Source organism: Syngnathus acus, chromosome 19, assembly GCF_901709675.1.
Source record: "Syngnathus acus chromosome 19, fSynAcu1.2, whole genome shotgun sequence".
Taxonomy (NCBI): domain Eukaryota; kingdom Metazoa; phylum Chordata; class Actinopteri; order Syngnathiformes; family Syngnathidae; genus Syngnathus; species Syngnathus acus.
The window spans coordinates 1,079,733-1,098,855 of NC_051103.1; the positions used below are offsets into that span (position 1 = coordinate 1,079,733).

General features: G+C 47.1%; 3 non-coding genes across 3 annotated transcripts; all 3 read left to right on the forward strand.

Annotated features, from left to right (window-relative positions):
* The first annotated feature begins 5,460 nt into the window (after positions 1-5,460).
* trnaq-cug lies at positions 5,461-5,532 on the forward strand. The gene has a single exon. It is a non-coding gene; the product is annotated as a tRNA-Gln (tRNA).
* Positions 5,533-7,388: 1,856 nt separating this feature from the next.
* Positions 7,389-7,470, forward strand: trnas-gcu. The gene has a single exon. It is a non-coding gene; the product is annotated as a tRNA-Ser (tRNA).
* An 8,859-nt stretch (positions 7,471-16,329) lies between these two features.
* Positions 16,330-16,402, forward strand: trnat-ugu. The gene has a single exon. It is a non-coding gene; the product is annotated as a tRNA-Thr (tRNA).
* The last annotated feature ends 2,721 nt before the right edge of the window (positions 16,403-19,123 follow it).

The following is a 19,123-nucleotide window of genomic DNA, read 5'->3' on the forward strand; positions in this document are numbered from 1 at the left end:
TGACAGGCAATGCGGTTAGACAGAACTGCTCTCTGTCTTCATGTCGCTGTTTAAGTGTTCAAACACTGTGGCTATATTAATTAATTTTCGTAGTTAGGATGGTTTATATAATATCTTGTGTTGTCATCTGTCTGTAACGTTGTGTTTCTTTAGATCAGGGGTCACCAAACTTTCTTAAACCGAGAGCTACTTCCTGGGTACTGATTGAGGCAAAGGGCTACCAGTTTGACATACACTTCTAAAATAGCCAATTTGCTCAATTTGGCTTTCACTATGTGTTTTTATTGTCATTTCCAGTTCACATGTAAGTGCGATTTTAACAAGAATAGCAAAAAAACAGTCAAACCTTGGTTTTTGACCACAATCCGTTCCAGAAGGCGGTTCGAGAAGCGAATCGGTTGAATTCCGAATCTATATTTCCCATTACAAATAATGGATTTTTTTAATCCGTTTCAAGACAAAAAAACCCCGCCTTTTCTAAGCATTTTTTTCATTTGCGCATATTTGGTGATAGCGCAACTGCAGCGCACCGCCGAACGCGCAACCGTAGCGCGTCGCCCACTGCGCAATTGCACCGCGCTGGTCGCATTATTGTGACAGAGCCGTCGCTGAAATTTAGAAAATAATTTTAAAGTCCTGATGTACTTTCCAAAATTTAAGTAGACCCAAGTGCGCAGGGAGCTTAATTTTGTCCGATCGCGCAACTGCAGCGCACCGCCGAACGTGCTACCGTAGCACGTCGCCCACCGCGCAACTGCACTGCGCTGGTCGCATTGTTGTGACAGAGCCGTCGCTGAAATTTAGAAAATATTTTTAAAATCCTGATATACTTTCCAAAATTTAAGTGGACAACAGTGCACAGGCAGCTTAATTTGGTCCGATCGCGCAACCGCAGCGCGCCGGGGGCTCACTGTCGCATTGCTTTAAGTGCGTCTTTGTGTTTTAGGATGGCTTTACTGCTCCCACTTGCTTTCTTTGGCGGCATGATTAGGGGTTGATACAATCCTCAAAGTAACGAAAATACAATAACAACGGAGTCAGTCGGCATCCGGGCCGCGCGGTCGGGTTTTCTCGGGTCCTCCCGGCTCATCTCGCGAGGTTCGACCTCCGAATTTTGTTCGACAACCGAAGCAACCATCACTGTTTTAGATCTTTACGGTTACTCCCTCATTCATTCACATGTTTGGTGAAACCTCCCCAAATCCCCACTCAAACATGCAAAGCTTACGATTCGACATGAAATCAAATCCATTTGTATCATATAAGGACTTTTGACTTGTGATCTGGTGCTCCCTGTGTGGAGTTTTTAGGTTCTCCCCGTGCCTGCGTAGGTTTTCCCCGGGTTTTCCTCCCACATCACAAAAACATGCTTGGTCAGCCTATTTAGTAATCCAAACTGCCCATAGGTGTGAGTGCAAGTGCGAATGATTGTTTGTCTCTGTGTGCCCTGCGATTGTCTGGCAACCAGTTACAACGTGTCCCCCGCCTACTGTCCGATGACTGCTGGGATAGGCTCCAGCACGCCTGCGACCCCCCGCAGTACAGATAATGGACGGAATGGATGGAATGGAATGGCGATCAGTTTAGGGCCTGAAGAGGGAGCAACAGCAATATGCAGATACTCTTATTAGTTTATACAAACATATCAATCAATGTGTAACTAATTTACCCAAACATAGTTGCTCAATCAGAGCACAGACACAGCACACAGAGCTTTGTGACTTTCATTTACACATAGGCAGTGAGCACAGACACGGCACACAGAGCTCAGTTAAGTTCCATGACACATAGTCACAAAACATTCAGTAAATAACAGGACATTCAGGTGATAACAGAACAGACCTTATCCTTCCCTCCCATTCCCTTCCTAGTTCCTGCTTTTGGTCAGTATAAAGCCTTCTGATTTGAAGTTTGACGTTGTTGTTTCATCTGCTGAAGTGCCTTGTGCACTGACTGCCGTTAAACAACCTAATATCTGTTACAAAAACTGTTACTCCACATTTTTGTTTTACTTGCTTAACGATGGACATCTTGAACAAAACGCAACAGGCCGTTTTAGCTATACTATTCACGGCCTCGGCTCGGCAAACTGAGGCTCAATTCCCCGACGCGGAGTCTAAAATCAAAAGGATCATAAGACTTGTTTCCAACCAGGGACCTTCAGCGTGTGAGGGAATGTGATAACCACTACACCAGGGGTCCCCAAACTTTTTCCTGTGAGGGCCACATAACTTTTCCCTTCTCTGATGGGGGGCCGGTGTCAGTTTGTAACAGAAAAAGTGTGACGATCGTAGGGGAGCTTAAAAAATGTATTGTTTTCCAGAAAGCCACACATAACCAAATAACGGTTATTTAATAACCCTTTCCAGGTTCTTTACAGAAAAAAAGTCAGGAAACAAATAATAACACTATTAATGAAATAAATAATAACTAAATAACCCTCTCTGAGTTCTTCACAGAAAAAACTGGAAATAAATAATAACTAAATAACTCTCTCTGGGTTCCTCATAGAAAAAAAAGCCATGGAACATTAACTTTCTGTTGTGCCATGCACAATCTTAACAGATAAAAGTTCAGCTCAGTTGTCAGAGCAGAATCTCTCTGACACATATGAGCAGTCTCTTAAAGTTCTTGTGTTCCTTCCTTATAATCCTTTTGTAGGTTCCAGTAGGCTTGTAGACACCGCTGTCTTTTTTGTTAAAGTTTGCTAGTGCGTCATAGTCTGGAGTAAAATTTGTTGTGGCAATTCTTAGGCGAGATCCGAAGTGTTGGTCCGTTTACCTCGATCTGTGACGGGTTGATGTTGACGTTCATGTGGCTGAACGTCACGTCGCGTACGTCGAGCCAAATTGGCCACTCTCTTTTAAACGCTCGGCACTGTGTCCACCTTGCTTTTCCTTGGGCGACTCATTTTAATGGAAGGATTCCAGGGGAAGGTTTGTGGGTGGCTTTAGCGCAAAACTGCATCTGAAAGCTCAGCGCGCGAATTACAAGAATGCTGTCGTCACAGCCCACGCTCTAAATTCGGGACTGATACAAATAGAGCGCGAGTGCGCCATGTCCGTACTACTGAGTACGTACAGTGTACGTCGTACACGCACTTGTGAGTGTGCACCGAGCTTTCTGACACGGCTTCCGGTAGTAAATGCGCAGGCGAGCGCTTCCCCATCTACTGGGGAAACGCAGTCATTGCAGGCAAAATGACAAAAAAAAAAAAGTTTAATAATACAATTTGTTCAGGGTTGGCGGGCCGGATTAAACGGTCCCGTGGGCCGTATCCGGCCCGCGGGCCGTAGTTTGGTGACCCCTGCACTACACCATGGAAACTGCGCTGACACATAGCCTTTTGAAGAGCCTGGCAAAAGTTAAAGAAAAGTGCGAAACCTGGTTTTCACCCAGTCTCAAATCAGGTACCCTTTAGCGAAACGACTCAGCCTGGGCTCGGCAAATCGGGCTTCAATTCCCCGACGCGGAGTTTATTTCTTTGTATGGAAAAATTGCTTTTGCTGCCACAGTTTTGAAAAGCAAATCAAAAAGTTCATAAGTGCCTGCTTTCTTCCTCACTCACTTTTGTTGAACTTTTGCCAGGCTTCTCAAAATGCTTTGGACGTCACAGCAGTTTCCATAGCGGTAGTGGTCATCATGTTCTTCTCAGACGCGAAACAGCCCCTGTTTGAGACTGGGTGGAAACAACATTTTCTAAATCTATTTGTCAGTGTTGTCTGCTTTGCAAAGTGTGCCAGGGACACCTCGGCAAACAGGAGCCATATAGTATTTGATAAAGTAATCACATGTTCTCCGAGTTACAATGTCAACTGGTGGAACTTACTTTAGATCTTGGATGGTTTTAAAGCTAATGCTCTTCTGGATTACCGAGTAATCGGTTGAGACCGGCGTAACTCTACGACGGCTTCCTGCTTATCCGGCCGGTGCTGACGGGTCCCTCGCCTTGGCCTCGCAGCCTCGTGCTCGTCGGAACCAACGACCTTCGCCGTGCTAGCCCCGTGGTGTCCATCTGCACGTGCCCAGGACGCTGCTCACACGTTTGCCTGTTTTGTGATGTTTTCACCGATTCACGACCACGGTCCATTGGGCGCCGTTGAACTGGACTGTCCTTACACTTGTTTATGGACCCCGTGGAGGCTATTTTGTGTGTTTTGGGGTGTTCTCTGATATTGAGGGGTGCTGGTTGGCCGCTGTTACTCTTTTAATAATAATAATAATTCATTCAATTTATATAGCGCTTTTCAATAACCCAAAGACGCTTTACATGGAATAAAAAAGAGTGGAGGGGGGGGGAGAGAGACAGTAGGTTATAGTTAACAAGACATCGGTCAGCAGTGCGAAGGAGATGGATGGAGGAGCAGGAGGGGCGGGAGCGGAGGTTGTTGAGGTTGCCAGTACGGGAGGTGGGGGTGACGGGGGGTTGGTAGTCCAAAAAGAGGAGATGGGTGAGCCATCGGGGAAATGCCGGTCAGATGTAGCGGCGACGGCGAAGGATCCCAGCCTCGTGTGGAAGCAGCAGTGGACCAGGTGGTGATGCCGGTCGACCTCGACTGCACCCGCTCGAACGGCAGGCCCCAACGCACCACGGCGGCACACAGCAGAGCCACAGTTGGCGAGCCCGCAGGGAGTGGAGCCCGTCCCCCAAGGACGCCGAACGGAAGGCCAGAGAGCCGGGCCAGAGCTGCCGTCGAGTCCACAGCAGGCGGCGGCCACAGGCTCCGAGTCGGGAGGCAGGAGGGTCCGGTGGTGGTTTTGGCCAGTTGGCTGTTGGCTAGCTGGCTAACGTAGTTGGTAGTCCGAGGGAGAGGAAACAGATAGGTGAGAGCGGAGCTGCGGGGATGCGAGGTGGACGGAAGACAACACGAGAAAAATAAAAGAAGAGACGGGTGCACTGAAAACGGGAAAACGAAAAACAAGTAACGGACACGGTCCGGGACAGAAGCGGCAGTCAACAAATCTGACGCCAGCGTGCTCTAACCCGGAAGACAACAGACGGTGGGGATTAGCCTTTTTTCCTTTGCTTTGTCGGCTTTTATCTTTCGCACTTACAGGCTTTCTTTGTGGCGCTGTTGTGTGGCAGCCTTATGAGAGCCTATTGAGTTGCGCTCATGCCATCTGTGTGTCTGTTGTATACCCGCTCTGTGGTATGGATTCTGATGGGGCCTGAATTTCCCAACCCCCGGGGATCAATAAATGTTCAATCAATCAATCAATCAATCAATTAATCAATGTTGGCATGGTGTGATTGTGAGCACTCTGAATCTAGCAATCCAAGTTCAAGTCTTGGTGGAACTTTCAATTTGTAGTCATTTACATGGAACACAAATTTGGAAATTCCAATTCAGTACTATGCGTGTGTAAGCGCTGCCTCCACTACTTTTGTCAATTTCGTAAAATGAGCGCCTTAGTGCATTGTGCTCAGAAAAATTATGCTCCTCCTTCTGTCACTGCCAGGGTTCTATGGTGTAATGGTGAGCACTCTGGACTCTGAATCCAGTGATCCGAGTTCAAGTCTCGGTGGGACCTCAAATAATTTGTCATTTAGTTGGGAAAAATTTGCGAAATGGCAACAGCTTGTGTGCTGCGCCATGAAATCGTATGCTTCCCTACACCTGAGGGTTCCATGAGCGCTCTAGACTCTGAATCCAGTGATCTCAGTTTTAGTCTCGGTTGGACCTCAAATCTTTGGTCATATACAGTCGTATGCAAAAGTTTGGGCAACCCTAATCAATTTCAACATTTTCTTTATAAATCCTTGGCTGTTTGGATCAGCAATTTCAGTTAAATATATCATATAGCAGACAGACACAGTGATATTTGAGAAGTGAAATGAAGTTTATTGGAGTTAACGATTTGTCAAGAAGAATGGTCCAATATTCCTTCAACCAGAATCCACACTCTCATTGGAAGCTATAGGAAGTGTTTAGAGCAGTGGTTCTTAACCTTGTTGGAGGTACCGAATCCCACCAGTTTCATATGCGCAATCACCGAACCCCTCGTTAGTGAAAAAAATGTATATATTTTTTTCAAATTCAAGACATAGATGTTTTTTACTGGCACACAAAATGAGCCGTGCATGAACATCATCTTGTTCAAAGAATAAAACCAACACAATGCATGAATTTACGTCAAATGACATACCCGCAAATCAGTGTGACTTCTGCTGTTGCCTTTGCGAGACCAGTTCAGATATGCGTTGTCACGAATTTATAAATCAGGTGTGTTCGGACCTCCCCAGTAGAGGCTCTGCTGAACCCCTGAGACCGACTCACCGAACCCCTAGTTTGACCGATTCCAGGTTCAGGACCCCTGGTTTAGAGGCTGTTATTTCTGTAAAAGGAGGATCTACTAAATATTTATGTCATTTTTCTCTTGGGGTGCCCAAATGTATGCACCTGCCTACTTTTGTTGAAATAATGATTCCACACTGTCTGCAAATCCTATAAACTTCATTTCACTTCTCAAATATCACTGTTTACCACCGCCGCCATCCACCGTGCATGGATTCGGGCCATCTGATTGGTTCCTTTCGGTTCGTTTTTTGGTTCGATTCGAATCCGGGTTATGGCATAATCAAATTACCTTGTTGAATTTGTCTGCTGGTCACTGTTGCTAAACAGCCTTCCTTTGGGCAATGACAGTTTTCCACACAAGTTTACAGTCAATACAGTGTTGTAGGGCGAGTGGCGCAATGGATAACACATGATGGCAGATTTAAGTGATGTTTTATGTATGATGAGAATCAAAATAGCAGACGAAAGAGACTCAAGGTCAATTAACTCAAGCCGTTTCATTGCAATTGATAGCCCATATGACATGCACCTTAGATTAAATGGAGCTAGTTCAGGGGTCGGCAACCCGCGGCTCCAGAGCCTCATGCAGCTCTTTAGCACAATCCTAGCTGCTCCCTGGAGCTCTTGCTACGGCCACAACACTATACGATCATGCAATAGCATACAAGAAATTTAGGTTCTTTTCTTTAGGATCTTCAGCCGAGATACCCAGGCACACCATGAAAGAATGTTGATGTTAAAATGTTGGTGGAACAATCCAACTGCGCAGAGCCGATGATCCCAAAGATTTGGGGTGAGACAACATTGAAAAAATGTTTTTCTTTGTTGACAGTGTCACTTCTTTTGTGGCTTAGCTTTTCTTCGTTTCACATCTAAAGTATCGTATCATTTTACCTTGTAGCTTATACTACCCCGTACATGCCATATCATGTCGCCCATGCAACTCATGCATGAGATGCGATGGCTGAGATATTTAGGCGATGGGTTGCTACTCCATTGTGCTCTCCACTCATTTCATATCACGTCGGATTTTCACACAAAGTATCTTGGCACAACGTACATAACGTGTTGTCAACGCCATATGAGCAAGACGAGGTGGCCGAGAGGTTAAGGCGATGGATTGCTAATCCATTGTGCTCTGCACGCATGGGTTCAAATCCCATCCTCGTCGAAAGTCGGTGTTAAGTTGTTTTACAGTGGAGCCTCGGTTTTCGAACGTCCCGGTTCTCGAACAAATCAGTATTTGGACAAAAAATTCGAGACGTTTTTGCTCCGGATGTCGAACGAAATTCGATTGTCGAACCTCACGAGATGAGACGAGAGGACCCGCATGCCAACTGACTCCGTTCGTTATTACATTCTCGTTACTCTGAGGATTGCAACAACTCTAATCATGCCTCCAAAGGAAGCAAGTGGGAGCAGTAAAGCCATCCTAAAACACAAAGACGCTCCTAAAGCAATGCAACAGTGACTTAGACTTAGACTTAGACAGAACTTTATTGTCATTTTGTCAACACTAGGTGTGTACAAAACGAAATGTCGTTGCATACGGCTTTCAACAATGTAGTGGTATTTCGGCTGGTTAAAAAAGTGACATTCTATATAAAAATATGAAATAAGATAATTATAAAGTACAAAGTGCAGCAGTGATAAAGTATGTAAACAGTGCAGGAGACAAAAGCAGTATTTACAAGTGTGCAGAGGAATACTACGTTTGAATGTTCAACAGTCTGACGACAGCAGGGAAAAAACTATTGCAGAACCTGGTGGACCTGCAGCGGATGCTGCGAAACCTCTTCCCAGAGGGCAGCAGGGAGAACAGTCCATGGTGGGGGTGTGATGGGTCACTGATAATATTACGGGCTCGGGACACGCAGCGCTGGGATGACAAGTCCTGAATGGAGGGAAGAGGAGCCCCGATGATCCTCTCTGCTGTCCTCACCACTCTCCTCAGGTTGTTCCAATCGGAGGCGCTGCAACCTCCACACCACACCGAGAGACAGCTTGTCAGAATGCTCTCTATGGTGCTTCGGTAGAACGTCCTCATGATGGGTGGGGGCAGGTGGGCTCTCCTCATCCTCCGCAGGAAGTACAAGCGCTTCTGTGCCCTCTTGACCAGTGTTGTGGTGTTCACAGTCCAGGTGAGGTCGTCTGTGATGTGGACTCCCAGGAATTTAGTGCTGCTGACCACCTCCACAGCTGAGCTGTTGATGATCAGTGGAGCGTGGTGAGGCTGGTTCTTCCTGAAGTCGACGATGATCTCCTTCGTCTTCTCCACATTCAGGATCAGGCTATTTTCTCTGCACCAGCCCACCAACTGCTCCACCTCCTCTCTGTAGTCCAGGTCGTTGTTGTCCCTGATGAGGCCCACCACCGTTGTGTCGTCTGCAAACTTCACGATGTGATTGGTGGTGAACCTGGGGGCGCAGTCGTGTGTCATCAGGGTGAACAGCAGGGGGCTCAGGACGCAGCCCTGAGGGGAGCCTGTGCTGAGGGTGATGACATCTGAGGTATTCTGTCCGACCCGGACTGACTGAGGTCTGTTGGTGAGGAAGTCTAGCAGCCAGTTCCGAAGGGGGGTGCTGAAGCCCAGGTGTTCCAGTTTTTCCACCAGATGTTGTGGAATGATGGTGTTAAACGCTGAGCTGAAGTCCAGGAACAGCAACCGCACGTGGGTGTTCCTCTCCTCCAGGTGAGCCAGGCTCAGGTGAAGAACGGAGGAGATGGCATCATCAGTAGAGCGGTTCTGCCGGTAGGCAAACTGGAACGGATCGAATGTTGGGGGGAGTCTGGAGACGATGTGATCTTTGAGCAGCCTTTCGAAGCACTTCATCATGATGGGAGTCAGTGCCACAGGTCTGTAGTCATTCCATGAGGTGATTTGAGGTTTCTTCGGCACCGGAATGATGGAGGCAGCCTTGAAGCACACTGGCACTTTGGCTTGGTCCAGCGAGATGTTAAAATGTCTGTGATGACACCAGCCAGCTGGCCTGCACATTCTTTGAACACCCGCCCAGGTATGTTGTCGGGGCCTGGGGCCTTACGTGGGTTGACTCTTCTCAGAGTCTTCCACACGTCGGCTGAGTCAAGGCAGAGGGCCTCCTCTTCCTGGTGGGGAACAGTTTTAACTGCAGGAGTGCTGTTTAGTGCCTCAAAACGCCCAAAGAAGTTATTTAGACCATTTAGGAAGTCAGCATCAACCTCACCCACCGGGGGGGAGGGTAAGTTGTAGTCCGTGATCGCCCGTATGCCTTGCCACATACTCCTGGTGTTATTGGCGTCGTGGAAAAAATCCTGAATTTTTCGACTGTGGCTTCGCTTCGCTAGCCTGATGGCACGGTTCAAGTTGGCTCTCGCAGTCCTCAGTGCCTCCTTGTCGCCAGACTTGAAGGCTGAGTTCCGTGCTCGTAGCGTATGACGTACATCCTCAGTCATCCAGGGTCGTTGGTTGGCTCGGGTGATGATGTTCTTAGTGGTGCTGACGTCCTCGGAGCATTTGTTGATGTAGGCTGACACAGTCATGGCGTACTCATCAATGTCGATCTGATTGTCATATGTTGCTGCTGACTTGAACATGTCCCAGTCAGAGCACTCAAAGCAGTCCTGGAGTGCCTCCATGGCCCCCTCAGACCACACCCTCACCTGCTTCACTGTGGGTTTTGCTCTGATCAGCAGGGGCCTGTATGCAGGGATTAGCATAACAGATAGGTGGTCTGAAGAGCCGAGGTGGGGGCGGGGGGCTGCTCTGAATGCATCCTTTATATTGGTGTAAACCAAGTCCAGAGTGTTCTCTCCCCGAGTTGGAAAATCCACGTGTTGGTAAAAATGAGGGAGAATAGTCTTCATGCTAGCCTGGTTGAAGTCCCCAGCAATGATGAAAACCCCCTCTGTGTGCGTGGATTGCAGCTCACTGATTGTCCGATAGCGAACACTCATGGCCTCTTTAGTATTAGCGCTGGGAGGCACATACACAGCCGTGATGCCAACAACAGTAAACTCTCTGGGCAGGTAGAAGGGTCTGCAGTTAACAGTCAAAAGCTCGATGTCCGAAGAGCAGAAGCTGGCGACAGATCTAGCATTTTTGCACCAGTTGTTGTTGATGTAGACACACAGCCCACCTCCTCGGGATTTACCGCTTAGCTCGCTGTTTCTGTCGGCGCGGAATGTAGCGAGCCCCTCCAGGCTAACGGCGTTGTCCGGCATTGATGAGTTCAGCCATGTCTCCGTCAGGATGAGAGCGCAGCAGTTTCTAACTTCCCTCTTTGAAGAGAGTTCCAGTTTTAGATGGTCCATTTTATTATCCAGTGAGCGGACGTTGGAGAGGAAGATGGATGGAAGCGGCGGTTTGTAGGGGTTAACTTTAAGCTTAGCCGTTAGCCCACCTCGACAGCCGCGCTTTCGCCGCCGGTCACACCGCCTACGCTTACTCCTCCTCCGGCGTGTGCTGCCCGGCGAGCCCGCTGAGTCGTGAGCTTCTGGGGCTAGCGCCCTAAGCACTCCGAGGCTACGCAAACAGACTAGGGTAGTTGTGGCTACGAGTCCGAAAACACTTGATGACCGTACCTCCAGCAGGCGCTGGCGATCATACACTAATCTACTGGATGGATAAACTAAACTTTGTGTTGTTCGTAGTGTCCTAGGCGACATATTTTGTGAAAATACACGTCGTTTGTTGAGACCCGTTGCGGCCGCGGCCAACTGGGGCGCCGCCATCTTGGATACAGTGAGCGCCCGGCGCGCTGCGGTTGCGCGATCGGACCAAATTAAGCTCCCTGCGCACTGAGGTCCACTTAAATTTTGGAAAGTACATCAGGACTTTAAAAATATTTTCTAAATTTTAGCGACCGCTCTGACACAATAATGCGACCAGCAGTTGCGCGGTCGGCTAAGCACTGCAGTTGCGCGATCGGACAAAAATGTACAAATGAAAAAATACTTTAAAAAGGCTGGGTTTTTAAATTTAAATTTTACATTTTTTTCCATTATTTGTAATGGGAAAACATGATTCGGAATTTGAACGATTCACTTCTCCAACAGCCTTCTGGAACGGATTGTGGTCGAAAACCGAGGCTCCACTGTATCTGTAATTTGGTTTGTATTTGACTCAATATAGTAATATTTATACTCTTTGGCGGCTCGGTGGGGAACTGGTTAGCATGTCCGCTTCACAGTTAAGAAAGTGCGGGTTCGATTCCATCAACGGCTGTTGCGTGTTGTTGATGATGTCCGTTGTTGGGTCAGGAAAACTAAGATGTGGAGTAACGGTTGGTTCTTTATTGGCAAGATCTTGGGTTGTTTAATGGCGGTCAGTACACATGGCACTTCAGCAGATGTAACAACACCCTCCATCTCAGAAGGTTTTATAAAGGCGGGAAAGCGTCACCTGATCATTTGGTATCGATGTGTATTGGAGAGTCACTGCTGCGTGTGTGTATTTGTGTGTGTGCGTGCGTGTGTGTGTATGTGTATGTGTGCGTGTGCGTGTGTGGGTGTGTGTGTGTTGTTGTAAGGCGGACGTAGTTGAGAGCGCCATGAGAACGTTAACGGGGCAAGTGTGGGCGTGGATTGTATATATAAAACCCACGCCCTATGATGAGGTGCGCCCTATGTGTGTTAAACACAGTCATGGCACACATAACTGAGACTGCGCCTTTTATTACAGTGCACGTTTTAATCGTGAAAATACGGTAACTCGTCAGCGTTGGTTTACTGCAATTTGACGACAAACCGCAAAACTATTGGACATGGAAAGTATCATTTATTGGCGCGACTAAAGACTTACGTAAATTTATCAGAAAGAGAGGAGTTCGACCTACTAACAAGGTGGCTAGGTCCAAGATCTGCAGAACAGGTGAAAAGGGTTCATGCAGTACCCGCTGGAGGCGTAAAGATGATTTGGGAACGGGTTGAAGAGTGTCACCGTTCCTCAGAAGCAATTGAGGACACACTGCTAAACAAGATAGAGGAGTTTCCAAGGCTAACAAACAAAGATACGAGCCAGCTAAGAGCTAAGAGACCCGGGAGACATCTTGTAGGAGCTATTGTTGTCAGGTTTGGATCAGGGAGAGGACTCGGATGCAGAGTGCCAACAAAAGGTATTTATTCGAACAGGCTGGAGACAGCACAGAAAAACAAAAGCGCCTCAAAAAGAGGGAAAACAAGTTAAAGTTAAAGTCCCAATGATCGTCACACACACATCTGGGTGTGGTGAAATTTGTCCTCTGCATTTAACCCATCCCCATGTGATTTTAATCCATCCCCTGGGGGAGAGGTGAGCAGTGAGCAGCAGTGGTGCCGCGCTCGGGAATCATTTGGTGATCTAACCCCCCAATTCCAACCCTTAATGCTGAGTGCCAAGCAGGGAGGCAATGGGTCCCATTTTTATAGTCTTTAGTATGACCCGGCCGGGGTTTGAACCCACAACCTTCCAAGTCTCAGGGCAGACACTCTACCACTAGGCCACTGAGTTGGCTGGAGACAGCAAAAACCAAAAGCACCTCAAAACGAGGGAAAACACGGTGGCAAAAAAAACCCCTGAAAAACACAGGGCTCAGGCTTGACAAAAAAAAGGTATCTTCTAAACTAGGTTCTCTAAAGTTATATCTGTTACTCACGCGATCGCTGGTGCTCAAGACGGGACAAGACGCACTGGCACAAGACAAGGGGAAGACGCTGGCTAAATACACATAGAAAGGTGAGGACACAGGTGCAGACAATTAGGACCAAAGACACAGGTGCACACAATTGGGATCAGGGAAGACAAGTAGCCTGACACACAGAGGAAGGACCCACGAACTGAAACGAGAGGAGAGTTACCAAAACAAAACAGGAAGTGACAATACGACGAACAGGACAAGACAAAAACAACTCACAAAACATAACAGCATGACAATTGTGGGAGCTAAGTCAGATGATTGATTGATTGATTGATTGATTGGTTGGTTGGTTGATTGATTGATTGATTGATTGATTGAAACTTTATAGATCCCCGGGAGTGGGGAAATTCAGGCCCCAGCAGTATAGAGCGGGTATGTAAAAGACACTCAGATGACATGAGCGCAACTCAATAGGCTCCTATAAGGCTGCCACACAACGGCGCCACAAAGAAAGCCAGTAAGTGCGAAAGTTAAAAGCCATCAAACCAAAGCAACAAGACAAAGGAAAAAAGTAACACCGGCCAACCAGCCCCCTTCAATTCCAAAGAACACCCCAAAACACGCTAAATAGCCTCCACGGGGTCCATAAACAGGTGTAAGGGCAGTCAAGTTCAACGGCGCCCAATGGACCGTGGTCGTAAATCGGTAAAACATCACAAAACAGGCAAACGCGTGAGCAGCGTCCTGGGCACCTAGTCGGGGCACGTGCAGATAGTCACCATGGGGCTGGTACGGCGAAGGTCATTGGCTTCAACGAGCACGAGGGAGCGGACCTCCCACACGGGTCGCGGCTGCGAGGCCAAAGCGAGGGATCTGGTCAGCATCGGCCGGATGAACAGGATGGCCGTCGTAGAGTCACGCCGGTCCCGACCAATGTGTGCAGCCATCCCATCTCCCAGGGAAAAAAAATATCCGATCCGAAACAATCTGCACACGCCGAGGTGCGATAGAAGGCACCAGCATTGCCGAATGGACAAATAGAAAGAAAGAAAAAGGAGAAAAGAAGGAAATAAAGAGGAAAAGAGAGAACACTGCTGGGTGGCTGCCACCCACAGTGGCGCCAAACCCCCCAAAAAAAGGCCTTGCATATTAGGTAACCGCTCGTGGTGTCCGACAATTAGTGGATTTTGAAGTTTCTCTTCAGAGAGAATCTTTGGCCACAAAGTGAGTAGGAGACAGGTTTTTCACTAGTGTGTGTTCTTGCATTTGATTTTAAGTTTACTTTCTGAGAGAATATTTGGCCACAAACTAAACAGGAAAAAGGGTTCTCACCTGTGTGTGTTCTTGTATGTGTTTTGAACTGTCCCTTCTCTGAAAATCTTTGACCACAAACTGAGCAAGAAAAAGGGTTTTCTCACCAGTGTGGGTTCTTGTGTGTCTTTTTAAGTTTCCCTTTTCTGACAATCTTCGGCCACAAACTGAGTAAGAAAAAGGGTTTTCAGCTGTGTGTGTTCTTGCATGTGTTTTTAAATTTACCTTCTGAGAGAATCTTTGGCCACAAACTGAGCAGGAAAAAGGGTTCTCACCAGTGTGGGTTCTTGTGTGTCTTTTCAAGCTTCCTTTCTCTGAGAATCTTTGGCCACAAGCTGAGCAGGAAAAATGTTTTTCACCTGTGTGTGTTCTTCCACGTGTTTTTAAGTTTACCTTCTGAGAGAATCTTTGGCCACAAACTGAGCAGGAAAATGGTTCCTCTCCTGTGTGTGCCCTTGAATGTGTTTTTAAGTGTCCCGTCTGAGAGAATCTTTGGCTACAAACTGAGCAGAAAAAATATTTTTCACCTGAGTGTGTTCTTGCATGTAGTATTTTTAAGTTTACCTTCTGAGAGAATCTTTGGCCACAAAGTGATCTGGAAAAAGATATCTCACTGGTGTGGGTTCTTGTGTGTGTTTGCAAGTCACCCTTCTGAAAGAATTTTTGGCCACAAACTGAGCAGGAAAAACGTTTCTCCCCAGTCTGGGTTCTCATGTGACTTGTTAAGTGCCTCTTCTGAGAGAATCTTTGGAAAAATGTTTCCCTCCTGTGTGTATTCTTAGGTGTAGTTTCAAACTCCTCTTATGAGCAAACATTTTCCAACACTGAGAACATTTCCAGTGTTTGGTATAAAATATCAACTTCTGACTCATCATCTGCAGCATCAGAAGCATGTGACAACATGTCATCACAATCTGATGTTGGAGCTAAGAGGTCGTCTGCTTGCGATTCTCCACGGTGGGCTCCATTATCTTCTGTTGTCATGTGTTGACGAGAGCTGCTTCTTGCAGGCTCCGCCCCTTTGCTCACCTCACGTTGACCCTCATCTATACTTTTCAACGAGAGACAAGTTGAGGGCATACTGTAGATATCCTCTTCTTCCTTCTCTTTCCCCTCCTCTTTTATCAAAGTTGCTCTGGCTCGGCCTCCTGTTTCTCATTAATCATGGCTGTTCCTGGCTGTTGTCACATTCAAACTTGTACATAAAAACCAGCGCTTCAACCACCAGCTTCAACCACCAGCTCCAACCAGAGGTTCGAGCACGCTAACTGATTCTCAAACTTGGCCAAGCTATCTAGCCTTGCTTGCTCGCAGAATAGTAGCATGGGAGGTAAACGTGGTGACATCCTGATTTCCACTTTGTAATATCAGAGTCAGAGTCAGAGTCAGCTTTATTGTCAATTCCTTCATGCTAAGACACACAAAGAAACCGAAATGTCGTTCCCCCTATCCCACGGTGACGAGACACAGCACACGATCAACACACAAGTAAAACAACGGGGGAGAGAGTTCAGGACCCCAACAGCCTGGAGATCACAAACTTCGCCAGTGGTGCAGTGCTGGCATCCCACAACAGAGTGCCGGCACCATTCGTCACGGATGTAGACGCACAGTCCACCTCCTCGCGATGTTCCCCCTCGTACAATGGCCCGGTCCGCCCGATAGCACGCCATCCGCTCCAGACGCACAACAGTCACGCACTGTCCGGTCCGTAGAACTCAGCAGGCATGTTGATGTCCAGCGATCGAACGTTCGACAGAAGAATGGAAGGCACGGCCGGGCGAGCTGGGTTGGCCGCCAGCCTGGCCCGGACGCCCAACCGGGGGGAGGAATAGCAGGCGAGTCCGGCGACGCTCCAGGACGGAGCAGACCGAGCGCCTTTAATGTCCCCGCTTCAAAGTCCAGATCGCCACAAAACTCGCTTTCGCCGATGTCGAGCAGAACCAGCCCGCCGCACCTGTAGCACAACCCGGTACGACGAGACGAACACACAAAACTGTCGGACAAACCCACATTAAACGACAAAACAAAACACCGATCGGGACAGAGAGAGGCCGCAGCGTGCGCACGCGCCGCCATCTTACTTATTGTAGTTGAATAGTTTTTAGTTTTACAGTAGAACAGGCCTTGTAGCTCAGTGGTTAGAGCACTGGTCTTGTAAACCAGGGGTCGTGAGTTCAATTCTCACTGAGGCCTGATTGTATACTAAGCATTTACTGCGCAAGCTCGATTTATAAGAGTTGAGGGTGTAATTCCACATATCTTGTCCATGGTACTGGTGACCAGCAGTTGTGTGATGAGTTGTTATTGTCTTTGAGGATCTTAAGGGAAATTTTGGCTTACAGTCCTGTTTAGACTACATTTTCAAGCGTTTCTTTTGGTCAATCTTCTAAAAGGTTGACACAGTTTTGCCAAGCAAGGCCACGTAGCTTAGTGATAAGAGCATTAGAATTGTAACTCAGAGGGTGTGAGTTAAATTCCCACTAGGGTCTGACAGACAGCTACATCTGTTAACCCTGCTTGGTTGTAGTGTGTTTGAATTTTTGATTAGCGGTAGGTGTTAAAGCCTCATTGCTAGCAAGAGAACTGGTCTTGCAAAAAAAGATTCACTCACTGTGTCTAAATTCACAAGCTGCATCCTCAGAAAGTCTTTTTTTTTGCCAATTATCAGGCTGCATGACATGACTTCCGGTGCGACGCGAACGCACGTCATGTGACACACGAATTCAGCCTTGAAACTGTCATTCTTTAAATGGCGAAGGATGCTGAGCGGAGACTACATATATTTTAAAGTCATTTCCCATATTACTCTTTCAAATATCTATTCAGAAACTCTGAACATATAAGGACATATTTATTGAGAGAAAACAGGGCAGGAGGGGGAGTTTGTTCCCCTCAGCAACTGGTTAATCAATATAGTCTACATTCCAACATAATCATACAATCAAGAACAGTGGAGCCTCGGTTTTCGACCACAATCCATTCAAGAAGGCTGTTCCAGAAGTGAATCGTTCGAATTCCGAATAATGTTTTCCCTTTACAAATAACGGAAAAAAAAATGTATCCATTCCAAGCAAAAAAACCCGCCTTTTTTAACCATTTTTTTCATTTGCGCACTTTTGTCCGATCGCGCAACTGCAGCGCAGCGCTGAACGCGCAACTGCACCGTGCTGGTCGCATTATTGTGACAGAGCCGTCGCTGAAATTTAGAAAATATTTTTAAAGTCCTGATGTATTTTCCAAAATTTAAGTGGACCTCAGTGCGCAGGGAGCTTAATTTTGTCCGATCGCGCAACTGCAGCGCACCGCCAAACGCGTAACCGTAGCGCGCCGCCGAGCGCGCAACTGCACCGCGCTGGTCGCATTATTGTGACAGAGCTGTTGCTAAAATTTAGAAAATATTTTTAAAGTCCGAATGGACTTTCCAAAATTTAAGTGGACCTCAGTGCGCAGGGAGCTTAATTTTGTCCGATCGCGCAACTGCAGCGCACCGCCAAACACGGAACCGTAGCGCGCCGCCGACCGCGCAACTGCACCGCGCTGGTTGCATTATTGCGACAGAGCCGTCGCTAAAATTTAGAAAATATTTTTAAAGTCCTAATGGACTTTCCAAAATTTAAGTGGACCTCAGTGTGCAGGGAGCTTAATTTGGTCCGATCGGGCAACCGCAGCGCGCCGGGCGCTCACTGTCGCATTGCTTTAGGAGCGTCTTTGTGTTTTAGAATGGCTTTACTGCTCCCACTTGCTTCCTTTGGAGGCATGATTAGAGTTGATGCAATCCTCAGAGTAAGGAGAATGTAATAACGAACGGAGTCAGTTGGCATGCGGGTCCTCTCGGCTCATCTCGCGAGGTTCGACATCCGAGGCAAAAAAATCTCGAATTTTTTGTTCGAATACTGATTTGTTCGAGAACCGGGACGTTTGAAAACCGAGGCTCCACTGTAATTTGTCAACCCTAACAATCTTGGGCCAGGAACTGAGAAGGACTAAGATTTCTCACCTGTGTGTGTTCTTGTGTTTATTTTTAAGTGACTGTTCTGAGAGATTCTTTGGCCACAAACTGAGCAGGAAAAACATTTCTCACCTGTGTGTGTTCTTGCATGTGTTTTTAAATGTCCCTTCTGACAGACTCTTTGGCCACATCTTTTTTGATGAAAGGACACACCTTGTCCTTTTGCTCGTTAGGCATGGCTGTTCCCGGCTGTTGTCACATTCAAACTTGTACATAAAGGAGAATCAAAATCAGGACTCGATCCTGCTTTCCAACACCAGCGCTTCAACCAGCTATGAGGTTCGAGCACACTAACTGGTTCTCAAACTTGGCTCAGGTATCTTGCTTTGATTGCTCGCAAATTAGTTGCATGGTAGTTAAACGTGCCTGTTGATTTGTGACACAATCTGATTAAATTTCGCAATATTGTACATGAATAGTTTATAGTTTATTAGTAACAGCCATAGAGCAGGCCTTGTAGCTCAGTAGTTAGGGTACTGGTCTAGTCACCACGGGGTTCTGAGTTCAATCCTCACTGAACCCTAATAACATACTTAATGTTTGCTGTGCAAGCTGAATTTATAATAGTTGAGGGTGTACACGTATCTTGTCCATGGTACTGGTGACCAGCAGTTGTGTGATGAGTTGTTGTTGTCTTTGGGGACGTGAAGGGAAATTTTATAGTTTCTCATGGCACACAAATGTGTGCACACTGGTTGAAAATCACTGGCCTAGAGTCCTGGTTAAAGTACATTTTCAAGAGTTTCTTTTGGTTCATCTTCTAAAAGGTTGACACAGTTTTGCCAAGCAAGGCCACGTAGCTTAGTGATAAGAGCACTAGAATTATAAATCAGAGGGTGTGAGTTAAATTCCCACTAGGGTCTGACAGACAGCTACATCTGCTAACCTTGCTTGATAGTACTGTG